This window comes from Thamnophis sirtalis, unplaced genomic scaffold (genome assembly GCF_051295495.1).
Source record: "Thamnophis sirtalis isolate CommonGarterSnake01/CBP01778 unplaced genomic scaffold, rThaSir2_p1.2 scaffold_12, whole genome shotgun sequence".
Taxonomy (NCBI): domain Eukaryota; kingdom Metazoa; phylum Chordata; class Lepidosauria; order Squamata; family Natricidae; genus Thamnophis; species Thamnophis sirtalis.
The window spans coordinates 35,515,927-35,529,115 of record NW_028261392.1 but is presented as its reverse complement, the minus strand read 5'-3'; the positions used below and the strand labels follow the sequence as shown (position 1 = coordinate 35,529,115).

General features: G+C 39.8%; 1 protein-coding gene across 12 annotated transcripts in view; it reads right to left on the bottom strand.

Annotated features, from left to right (window-relative positions):
* The window catches only part of INPP4A (inositol polyphosphate-4-phosphatase type I A), a 102,991-nt gene that overhangs the window by 60,233 nt on the left and 29,569 nt on the right, over positions 1–13,189 (bottom strand). For 11 of the 12 annotated variants that reach the window (XM_087726582.1, XM_087726583.1, XM_087726585.1 and 8 more), the window contains exons 2-3: positions 5,294–5,467; positions 263–331 (exon numbers count right to left, since the gene is read on the bottom strand). The gene's annotated coding sequence lies outside the window, so the exon portion shown is untranslated. The remainder of the gene's footprint in view (positions 1–262; positions 332–5,293; positions 5,468–13,189) is intronic. The other variant, XM_087726584.1, reaches the window with a different exon arrangement.

Sequence of the window (13,189 nt, the reverse complement as noted above, 5' to 3'; positions counted from 1 at the left end):
ACGTAATGTCTCCGTGACTTTGTTTTTAATCTATGATCTGTGACAGCTGGAAAAATAATAGCTCAGCTCAAAATGCAGTAGGACTTCAGTTCAAAATGTTGAAGCAAGTGAACAAAATTCTCCACAACAACTGGAGTTCTGAATATTAAGACCTATCAGGATGATCTTGTTTTGATATGGTACATAAAGAAATGTTTCCAGAGTTTCAGAGCATGCTGTTCCATATAGTATATGTGACTTTGTACGCTATATTTATACTTACAGGAGGGCTATTGTCCTCTTCGATGTGAGCATGGTATTGCATTTGTTAAAGGCCAATTTATTTTCCCATCTGAAAAAAAGCCCATATTTAGTTATTCAATAAAGCATGCAAAGTGGAGATTGATTTTAAAATCCACATTTTTCTTTGACCTTTTTAAAAATCTTTAGCCTCTTTTACTGGCATGTTAACTATTGCAGGTCTTTGTTTCAGTTTCAGATGGAGGCCATCAGCAGTCTTGCGCTTAGAATTTACCAACTTTACTCTAAATGTATTTTAAGACAGAAAGAAAGCAACTAATTACATTATGCAAGTTCTTCCTTCACTTCCTTTCTTCGCTAGCAAAACTATCACTGCTGATTTATGTTATTTACCCATCCTCAAGATGTATGAAAACTATACAGTCATGACATTTGCTATTCTAGAGAGCATGAGCAGCCTGCAAAGTATCTGAGCTGTTGCTAGTACTGCACTTTTCTGGACAGAGAACTTCGAAGTTGTTCCTGGGATCTATTGGAGCCATTCTCCCAGTTTAGGAGTCACAGCTTCAAGTGATCCTACTACCACTTGGGACCACTTTCTCTCTAGCTCCTCCTTCAGGCCCCTGGTATTTCTGCAGCTTTTAATATTCCTCCTTTAATATTCAAAGGGATGTCGCTTTCACTTGGCACCACCTATTATCACTGATGTCTCCTGGTGCTTGTCTATTACTACGAAACGTGTCTATGTGTGTTATATAACATCATCTACCTAGTTTCAGAGATTAATGCTCTCTCTGGGAATCCACATATATAAAATCGATTCTTCAACTCAAGTTAATTTCAGCTATAAATAGAATGCTTAAGAAAATCAGTAGTGCCTGGCAAATTCTGTTTTTCTTATTCATCCCTTCTATGTTTCAACACACACTGTCTTGGCTACAGCATTTTAAATAAGCTATTGGGATATTTTTAGATTTTGGGGAGAGATCCTAGGAAAAAGATACTGTGATTTGAAATCCTTTAATAGAAATAGTCTGGCTTTACTCATACAAGAAAAATAAACTTCAGAAGTCTGAAGAAACTGGTTTATCATTTATTTTTCACAAGTCATGCGGTCATATATACTTTTGATCCCATTTTATTTTACTTGCTGTGAGGATAGCTATGTGTCTTCTGCCTAACACAGTCTGCTTGCTTAGTTTAAGATGCTTGACTTCCAAGCTACACAGCAAGGTGGACGTCCAACTTCAGATGACAGATTCAATGTTGCTTAAGTCAGTTCCATCCAAAAACACTAGTAAAGGCTCTTCCACATGATTGTGCACAGTTTGTGAATACGACAAGAAGAATTTTGGTTTATCATTCTTTGCAGATATAGCTACCATGTTCTCTCTCTCTAACACAATATCCTATGGATTTCTTCCAAACTGGAAGATATAAGAAGCAACTTAAAGTTTGCTTTCATATGAATTTTTAAATGTGAATGTAAGATTGGTAGTACATAGTGTGTTTTGCACATGTGCTGCATATTTTATTGGTGGATTTTTATCTATTAATTCATTTTTAGAACCCTCTTGACAAAGGAATATTATTTCAAAGTATTTTTAACTGGCACTTTAGAATCCCTCCCTTACTCTTTTCCCTAGTTTTAGGGCTAATCCCTCCTCTTTTTCCCCCCTGGGGCACCTTCTGAGCAATGCCAATGAGTGTTGTAATGAGCAATATGCTCCTTATTCCCAAGCCTATGCTATTTTGGGAACTTTTTAAATATTTGCCCTTTTTTTTCCTGATCCCCACCATATACCATATATAGGAGTGCTACCGAAGCTTTGCTTAAAACATTGAAAGCCCTTGTCAAACAACATTTTTTTTTCCTGACTCTTTTGTCCCTTATTTAAAACTGCACTCAGATAAGGTGTTCCTATATCCATTTTTAGTGGAAGCAAGTAAGACTTTTGTGACGCAGTTATTATGGTATCTGACTAGCAAAACTATCTCTTGTATATGTTACATGCTCTTAACTCCCACAGCTTCAACCTTAAACTCTGTCTATCCTGGACCTCACCCGATTCCTAAGAGGTCCGTAAAGGAGCACACCAGCGTGCCTTCCATCCACTCATTTCCCTCGTTCATGTCCATGTTTATACTTACACCCGTTATCTTGTACATGTTTAACAAACTAAATAAAATTAAATAAGAATAAATTAAACCCATGAGTTGCTAAAATTAGCAAGTTTCACTCACACTTTCTCACATACACAAACACACACAGAGCGAGATGAAAAAATTCAGTGTGTCCCACCCCAAAACTAAATATTAATGATGTGGCATAAGCATATTTCTTCCCCACCTTCCCATCCCAGTTGTATAAACTTTCAACCTGTGAAGAGATTCTGTGTCCCAAGCATGCTAGTCTCCCTTGTTAGACAATGCCTTCATGCAGCCTTTTAATGCAAGGATGGTTATTATTGGCTAAAATGAATCCCTTACAGTAAAAAGAAACATTTTCTTCAGAAACACAATTCTCTTCTTTGGAATGATTTTGATCTCTTGGTTATTTTTCTAGCAAGCTAAGATGTCATACTGGCACACTAGTGTTTGCTTTCCTCTAATAATTGGCCCCAGGAGGAATGCTTAGAAAGTAGCATGCATAGGAAGGAAGGAAGGACGGAAAAACACTGTCCTGTTTTAAGGGATTCAGCTTGTTAAATCAACCAAGCAATGATTTCTATCATGCCCACCAGCATCACAATGAGGTGTCTTGGTGGCAAGGATTTAGGATAATTTTTATTCTACATTTCTAAAGATAATCTGATATATCAAAAGACTCAGAGATTGTAGATGGCTGATTCAAATCTTTTGAAATTTTTAACACTGCTAGCTAGGACCACAATGAGTTATTTCAAATGCATTTAATTTTTTGGGTAACATTGCACAATAGACACCAAAGATCAGAGGTGAAATCATTCACAATCCTTTCTTCGAGTTAATATAAAACAAATAACAATTTATAAAATAAACCATAAATTTATTAAAGATCTGCATGGTAACACTGTTTCATCATCATCAGCAAAAGTTGAGTCTCTTTTAAGTCACACTGACTCCTTTGGACTTCATAGGCACATGGGCAGTAATGCAAAAGTGGTTTGCCACTGCCTTCTAGCCTGTTCTTTTCGACTTCCTGGCCCATAGTCCTGGTCTTCTTATCTCCTATCCAAGGACCAATCCTGCTCAGAAGCCAAATCCAGACAAGGTAAATCAACTTAACTAAGATGGATTTGGATCTGAACAGATGGGGAGGCAAGACTGGACAATATAGTGCTGTACAGACTAGGTTTAACTTAGTATTTAAAAAACTGAGTATTAATGTTAAAATTAAAGCAAGTTATATAATTTTAATTGACTGACACAACCTTTTTCTCTATATAAAGAATTAAAATATAATTTAGATGTGGGATTTTTTCTTTCTCATTAATTTTACGTTTTGTTTCGATTTTTTTCAGGGCAGGTGTCCTTTTTCCTTTTCGCTTTTCTCCTCGGTGGTTTAATATATGATGTTTTTCCCCTCCTCCCACTTTATATTTTTTCATATAATAGATTAGGTTTCTTTTTTATAGTCTTTTATGCAATAGGAATATAGTTGTATAATTATATTGCTGTTTGATTACATAAAGAATGATAAATAATTACTGTTTTTAAATAAATATTAACTGCTAATATCGTAAATAAAAGTATGCTAAGCCAGATGCTAAGCCCTGCTGAAACAAATACTTAATAAAAGTACCTAATACAAAACAATATTGCCCGTATTACATACTTGCATCCAAATACCTCTTTCTATAATGCTATACTGACTTGTTATATTATCCTGCAGTGACAGATTCTTCTTTTCTTTTAACAAATGTTTTTTTTTTACCTTACACTAGGGGTCTCCCACTCTGGCTGCAGGTGTGAATTTAACCTTATTTTATTTTTTAAAATGCTATGGTCATCTATAAAACCTTATATACATCAAAATAGAACCATATTAAAACCATATTAAAAATAATCATAATCCAAAACTAAAGAAATGAGTCAAACTCTTAACAAAGAAGGCATTCAAAACAAATTACAATTGCAACAACATACAATAAGATTTTGTTTCATCCTGGTGCTAAAGCCCTTCATACAGAAAAATAAATAAATCAGATCCTAGGTCCGAGCCTGATTTAAAATGTACTACTCCTTTCTTCAGTTTATTTCCTGAACCTTTCAGGCAGCATCAATTTTTAACATGTTTCATTTTGACCACAAGAGGAACAAAATGAACAGGAAAGACTGTAGAAAGCTAACAAAGTCGATATTCTAAAATAGGAAGCAATGGATTTTCAACTTTGCTCTGAAAAGATTCTTACTTCAGCAATTATAAATTCTGCTACTCTAACACATGATATAGAAAGACATGCAGATCTTTCATATCTTCAATTCACATGTAACTTTAACTAAGCATGCTGGGTTTCACCTTGACTCCTTGAATATTTGAAATGATCACTAAAAGGCATATTCTCCTATCCTGTCTCACCACTCATAATTACTGCAAATCCTTCAGGAAAATTGATTGGATGTAATGGATTTTTTCATTTAGAAACTTTTGATAATCTTCCAGAGATCTTCGGTCTTTCTTTAAAAACTGCTTCAGTAAACAGTATCACCACAGAGGTTTGACAGCATGATCTTTCATTTTCCAAGGCTTTTAGCATTCTAAAAAATCATGTTGTAATCGCTTTTATTAAAACTAAGTGCCATATTCTGTACTTGAAAAAATACAGAAATATAATCAAGTGCTGTAATAAGGAAGTTTTCAAAGGGAAAAAACAAAGCCAGATGATCTAAAAGAATCTTATTTCTGCTAGCAATGGAAGGGTAGAACCATTTATTTTTTTTACATTTGCAAAACTGGATTGGAATCCTACTCTGAATCAAAACCAGTTCAACACGGATGTTACAGATGCTTGGTAGAAAATGCCTTATCCCTCAGCTATGCCTAAGCTATGATAATAAATTAAAAGGTTACCTTTCTGGTTTGTCAAGGAAAAGCTGAAAATCACAGAGTAACTAGAGCCTATTTAGCACTTGCTCAATATAATTGCAGAATGCGAAATGAGCCTTGGTCATGTTGCTTTAATTCATTTTCCACAGATATCACATCAATCTGGCTGCCAATCTTTCTGATGCTTTTACATGAAATCTGAAATACAAGCAAAGAGACTATTTGGTCATTGTTTAAATATTTGCAGAATGCTCTGATCAAAACAAAGTCCAAAGCATGTCATTCAATATCTTACTGTTATTATTTAAAAGTATCCCCATGCATCAATAAATATTTGATCAAATTAATGAATATTAATGGGAAAAAGTTCTCTTAGGCCAAGATATTCTGCAATAGAAAAGGAATTTAAAATTTAATTACAGGTCAGAACTTCTATGGTTCAAAAATGTTACTTCTAGAAGTCGTAGCATCACCTTCCCTGAAAAACTATTGTGGCAGGAGTTTGCATAGCCATTGCCTCTAGAACGCCTTGAGAAATTTCAACCAAACTTGGTATACAGATGATTTACTCTCTGAAAAAAAATTGTAGGGGTAAGACACTCCTAAAACCCCAGTGTGTGTGTTCTCATAAGGTACAGTCTGTTGTACCTTAAAATGGCTTCTACTATACTGCCATAAAATGGCTTCTACTGTACAGCGCAGTGAAGTCGCCGTGGTAACAGCTTCACAATACTCCACAAGGGGGCTCCCTCTGGTAAGGGGGAAAATCCAACATTAGAAATTATGTTTGGCCTGGACATTTTCCCTCTATAAATAAATACCCAGGCAACGCTGGGTTAGCTAGTAGAATATAAAATTGCCACTGCAAGTTTAGGCATCTAATCCATTTCAGCTGCATTCTGTATTAGCATCCAGGTTTGCCACTTTTATTTCTAAAAATTTGGAAATTAGCTGCAAGGAAAGGTGAGAAACCAGGTCCCTCAGAATGAGAACTCTTTTGCAATTTGGTTCAGTGATTTGTAAGATTCTCATTTCAAATTACACCTAGAAGAACATAGCAAGGTAAAGTATGTTCAAAAACATACTGTCTTATTTAACATATATATTTGTGAAGAATACATATGATTCATGAAAACAAATGCACTAGAAAAGAGGGTATACAAAATTACAGGCAATAATTTGTGCATCTATTTTCTGTCAAATTTGGAAAAAAATGGGCCAAATTCGCAGCTCACAATAAAAAAAAATTCAGCAGAATCAAATTGATAATAATCAGAAATAAGGCATGTATGCTTCCTCATTCTCCCCCCCCCATTAAAAAAAGAATAAAAACTAGCACAGCTGAAAGAATTTCAGTACAAAGCAGCAGTTAATTTTCCATTTGCTAAAATTTGAAACTAAACCACACACTTTCAAATGGCACAGGTATAGACTTAATACAACAGCTGTGTGTAAAATATACACACAAAAAAGAATCTTGTGTATGCATGGCCTTAATTATGGTTGAAACTACACCAACACAAAAATCCAATCTAAAAAGGAGTTCTTCAATGGATTTGGCACAATAGTTGAACTCTCATAAACATCCCAATCATAAAAACAAGAATATCAGATTTTAACTAAAAAGAAATCTGCTTTTTTAACACATTGTGATTTTTTCTGATTATCTTAAGTCAAAATGAAAATTGACACCTCCAGGGAATTATGTATAAAACTACCAGGGACGTGCAGTCAGGGGAGGCAGGGCCTCACCACTGTCATGATAAAAAGAAAAGAAAAATTAAAAGGAAAAAGGCTGAGGTAGTTGCTGCTAGAGTCACAGTGGATGACTCTGCTTAGTGCTTAACTGCAGGAAGAGGCGAGAGAACCACGTGCCTCCTTTACTCCATCTTTATGATCACTTGAACAGAGTTAAGCAAGGGTTAAAAGGCGAAAAATTCCTTATGCAAAGGAGGCACGTGGTTCTCTCGCCAAGTCCTGCTCTGGCAGCAGCAGCTTTTGCCTTTTTCTTTTTACATTTTTTACATTTTCATCATGGCAGACAAGATGAGAGTTGAAATCCTCTGTGACACAGCTGGAAAAGGTATGTGGGTCGGATGGAGGCATCTCACGTCTATAGCGGACATAAACGCGAGATGCCCCTGTCGGGGACAGCAGCAGGGATGCTGCTTCTCGCCGCTGCCACACTCTGCCGCCTTGCCCCCCGCCTCCTCCGTCCCCGCCGCTGTGTCCGACAGAGGCGTCTCATGTCTATGGCGGACATAAATGTGAGACATCTCTGTTGGGGACAGCGATGGGGACTGCTTCTCACCGCCGCCGCGCTCTTGCCTCACCAACCGTAAACCCCACTACACGTCACTACTTATTTCTTGCACAGAATCAAGATACAATCCTAAAGAATGACTTACTGAATATCATTCTTTCCTATCATTTGACTGAAACCTATATTGCTCACCACAAACACAACTTATTTAACTGCAAAGACTTATCCATCTAGCTAGCGTATCATGTGGAATACAATTGAACAAATCTAATAATTGTCTTTTGCCAACTCCAGACAGCCAGTTTGATCTAGTGATCATTAGGCTACAAAGCTGGAGACCATGAATTCAAATCCCATTTTAGCCATGAAAGCCAGCTGGATGATGGCTCAACCTCTCTCACAGGGTGGTTATTGTGGGTGGGGAAAGGAGAACGAATGTGTGTAGGATATGTTCATCAACTTGAATTATTTGTAAAAGTAATAAAAGTGGGATTCAAACATACAAATAAATAAAAATACAAATTATGGAAATCCCCTTTGAAGGGAGCCTCTTAACCATTAAACCTACACAAAGCTTTCAGCAATACAATCCACAGAGGAAGTCATACTTCTTTCTTTCAAAAAGGAAAAAAAGGTGTCACTTCTCAAATTTTATCTAAGAAAACATTTTTTTTTTGACAATTTGCATCCTGACTAAATGAACATCTGCTAGGACAGTGATGGCTAACCTTTTTTGGCTCGGGTGCCGAAAGCACACATGCCCACACCCATAATTCAATACCCCCTCACATCCCCCCGTGTATACATGCACGACCCCCCCCCGCCCTCCTGAAGCCTGGGGAGGGTGAAAATGCCCCCCCACCCCGCCCTGGAGGCCAGAACTTCCGGTAGGCATGGTAGGCCCGTTTTTTGCCCTCCCCAGGCTCCGGAGGCTTTCCTGAAGCCTGGGGAAGGTGAAAATGACCTCTCCCGGTCCTCCAGAAGTCCTTCAAAGGCCAAAAATGAACTAGCCAACTAAAGCTCCCAGAATTCCACATTCATAGAGTTGAATTCCATGCATCTTAAAAAATTGCTGAGGCTGATAACATTGAACTAAAGGAACTTTGTACAGTTAGTCCTCAATTTACAACAGTTCATTTAGTGACCATTTAAAATTACAATGGCACTTTTTTCAGTGACTTATGACCATTTTTCACACAACCATTGTAGCATCCACAGGGTCAAATTTGATTGCTTGGCAATTAGTTCATTATTTATGACCATTGTAGTGTCCTGGGGTCATGTGATCCCCTTTTGCAAACGTCTGAAGAGCAAAGTCAATGGGGAATTCAGATTCACTTAAAAACCGCATTATTAAACAAATTCACTGATTCACTTAATCACTGTGACAAGAAATATCTTAAAATGGGACAAATTCACTTAATAAATGTTTCACTTGGCAACATAAATTTTGGGCTCAATTGTCGTCGTAACTCGAGGTCTACCTGTATATGGATTAATCCACTGCAGTTTCCATACAAACTTTATAGTTGTGTTATAATCTGCTGTAAAAACCTACACTATGCCGCATATAAGAATGCAGAAATATATGGTACAAATTGAACGAAAATTGGTCCCCACCACAGCTGATAAATGTATACCGGTAATAAATTTGCCCTTACTATAGAAACTATACTGAATGGACTCAATCCTGAATTTTACATTTTTAATCCAGACTATTGCAGAATGGTCAATATCTGATTTTAGATAAAATCAGAATTTATTACAGTGGATACAACAACACAGATATTCCCCCAAAGGCCAAATTTTATGAAACACTGCAGTCCCATGTGATAACTGAAAGTGTTCTGCATTGAAGAAAAGCGGAATTAAGTAGCTTTTCCCTTCTTAACCACTTCCTTCTTTCCAAAACCTTTGCCAGCAGCATTTCCCTTCTACAAAATAACTGAATCCCAAATAAGCGATGGCCGTGAAAGTCAAGGGGTTTTGCATATCTAAACAGCACTAAGATTTTTTTTCCTCCGTCTCCTTTTTCGTTGTTGTTAAGCATTATTTTAAAAAAGAAGGCATTGGGTAACAGCATGATATATTTTGTTACAGGAAGATTTCCTGAGCTTCTTGCCCAAATGAACTGGAGTATAACAAATAAAAAGTGAAACAACATATATTAGCAATAATCTTAAAGATACCAAATCCTGTTTATTCAAATACCTATTTATTACATGGCAAAATACCCAGAAGCAAACATCAATTCAATGTTTATATTGTATTTATGCAATATCTTTCACGTCCAAAGTATCACATAGACAATATCTAAATAAGATGAATATGGGAATTATTATGTTTCTCCATTACTTCAGTGGGAAGCTTATTCTATTTTTTGTGTCTCTGACAGTGGGGGGTTTCAAAAATTTTTAGAACCTCTTCTGTAGGTGTGGCCTGCTTTGTGGGAGTGGCTTGCCAGCCATGTGACCAGGTTGGAGTGGCTTGCCAGCCATGTGACTAGGTGGGCGTGGCCAACTTGTAAAATGTGGTGAAACTCACTTAACAATGCTCTTGCTTAGCAACCAAAATGTTGGCTCAGAAACTCTGGCATTTGAAGCATGCAAGTCTTAAAGCTGTCAAGTTACAAGACCCTTGCACCCCTAACCCTTTAGAGGAAAAAAAAAACAGGGGTGTTCAAACTTGACAGCTTTAAGACTTGTGGACTTCAACTCCCAGAAGTCCTCCTCCAGTCATGTTGGCTCAGGAACTCTGGCATTGAAGTGTGCAAGTCTTAAAGCTGTCAAGTTACAAGACCTTTGCACCCCTAACCCTTTAGAAAAAAACCCCAGTGGTGTTCAAACTTGGCAGCTTTAAGACTTGTGGACTTCAACTCCCAGAATTCCTCCTCTCGCTCTTCATCTTGATGATGTGCGGACGGGCGGGGGGAGGGAGCTGGAACCGGTTCTAAACAGCACTGTAGATTTGTGGAACCTCTTCTATAGAAGAGGTTAGAACTGGCAGGAACCCACCCCTGGTCCCTCAGTAATGCATGATTTCTCAAGACTAGCTTGGACTGCACTGAGTGAAGATGAATTGTCTTGATTTACACACAAAATATATATTTAATGTATACAAATAACAAGCTTCTTTTTTTTTAATTATATTGTGGGACCACTTTACATAGCTGTCCATGCATGATCCATGAATTGGACACACCTGCTATAAGGTCTGTTTTAAATAAAAACTTTTATATGTCTATTCTATGTCTAATGCTACAAAGAAATAAGCTTCAATCCATTCCTACCCAAAACATTCAGATATATTTGCAATGCTGCAGTACAGATTTTCTTAAAAACAGTGCTACTCATAGTTAATTATGACAGTATACCTTAGAAGGATTAGATTAATTAATTAATCATTTAATTTTAATTAATTTGTTAAAATCTGGTGTTATTTTAATTGTATAAATTCTGGAGACACTCTTTATGGATTTTGTTAATGCTGTTTTTGCTCCATTTCTTTCCTATCTAATCATTACCATATTTATGGATGAATATAATGCATTTTATGTAATATTATATTTCAATATTATTAGATGCTATTACAGTTTAACATTTCAACAACTGGCCATCTAAAACCAGAAATGTATTTATCCCTAATGTTATGAGGAGGACAAAAAAGGAAATCATTTCATTTTTGCAATATGAATATGAGCAAATCATTTACTAAGTGCAAAAAAGGAGTGCCACCTTCAAGGAACTTTCAAAGTTCAGACTGTAACTCCTTTCTCCAGTTGTAAGTCAATTCCTAAATTGTAAATATTTGAAGCAAGAGTTTGCATAACTAGGAAGACAAATCCCAGTTTGTTCTTGTTCTAGTTTAAATCCTACATTAGGGATGAAAAATCCGTTGGGTGACTTTCAGCCAGTCACTCCGTCTCAGCCCATCCCACTGCACAGATTTGTTGTTGTCAGGAAAATAGGAGGGGGAACAGAGACGTGCGGTGAGCTTCACGGCCGGTGAGGAAAGTGCGAAAACCCCACCAAAGCCCCGGCGCCGCATCCGCCATAGAGCGGGACCGGGTCGGGACTTTAAAGTCCTCCCGCCAGGGCCCTGAAGTGGAGGCCTGCTCATCTCGCCAGCCGGCGCGCGCACGCTCCACGAGGGAGAAGAGGGCGAGCGTTCAGGTCCTCCCCCGGGAGCGGCTGCGGCGGCTCCTGCGGTCCCCTGGCTGAGGAAGCGTTCGCTCGGCGGCTGCTCCGATCGGGCAGGGAAGCCCCCCCACGCTGGCTCCCCTTGGCACACTTGAATGCCACTCCTGCCGGCCCAGGAGTTGCCCTTCCCCAGGCGCCAAGCCAGGTGTTCCAGGGTTAAAGTCCCCCGCCGCCAGGGAGATCGTCCGTCTCCCTCTGGGGAAAAGGCACAGCCATGGAACCCATCTCGACATGCAGGGCACGGGGAGGGGCGCAGGGCTTCTGAGAGGCCCTGCTGGCGGGCGACGGCTGCACCCTTCTCTGCTGCCTGAGCGACCCCGAGAGCGGCGTGGGCCCCAACTCCATCTTCGACACTAGCGATTCCCACGAGTGGCAGCAGTATCGCTCCAGTGCCTGCCAGCTGAGTGCGTGGAGAGAGAGCGTGCGGAGTGGGGCCAGCCAGCTTCACAGAGAAAGGGAAGGCGGCATCTGTGGACGCGGAGGTCCCACTCCCACCCCACCCCTTCTCCCTCTGCCGGGATAGGGAGCTGGGGCTAGGAAGGCCGCCCACCCCCAGAGGCTGCCCCGTGGCTCAGGCGGCTGACCCTCCACCTTCTCTCCACAGGGCTGTGGTCTCTGACCTACGAGCAGGAGCTCACAACACTGCTGCACATCACGGCCAGCCGCAGCTACCTAGACTGTTTGCGCCACCTGCTGCTGCGCGGAGCTGAGGTGGATCTGGCGCCCGGTGGACAGACTGCCTTGCACGCGGCTTGCGCAGCAGCCACCACTGACTGCATCCGGCTGCTGCAAGAGCAAGAGCTGAGTGCTCGCCCTGAGCAGCTGGCTGCGGAAGAGGAGGGGAGGGGGCTTCGGAAAGCTTTGGTGTGTTTGAAAGTACCCAGACGTTAGGTCGCCAGAGCCGGGTTTCCATGCCGCATTTCCCCCCTTTTGGCTTTTTGAATTGTTGCAAAACAGGGCAGCTGCACTCCACACAGGCAGGCAGGCAGGCAGGCAGGCAGGCAGGCAGCCCCTCCCTCCCTGCCACTCGCGGTTCATCTGGTCGAGATTGAGCCTCGATCATCAAGGTCTATCTTGACACGTGCCTGAGGGCCCAAAAGGCAGCATGCCGTTCCCTCCGGCCAGCGCTCCGCTTACCTTCCACTCGGGCTGAAGTTTGCTCGAAGAACTGACTCCTCCCACCCAACGTAAGCGTACTCAACCAACTTGAAGGCATGATTCGCTGCTCCCAGATCAGGAGGCGGGAGAATCAGTGCCTCCTTTGCATACAAAATTTTTTGCTTTTTAACCCTTTCTTAACTTTTAAAAGGCGAAAAATTCCTTATGCAAAGGAGGTCCTGAGTTCCCTCGCCTCCTCCTATAGTTAACACTAAGCACAGACTCCAAGTCACTGTGACTTGGAATCTGGTAGCAACTACCTTGGCTTTAATAATTTTAAAAAAATTCTTCAAAATTCTT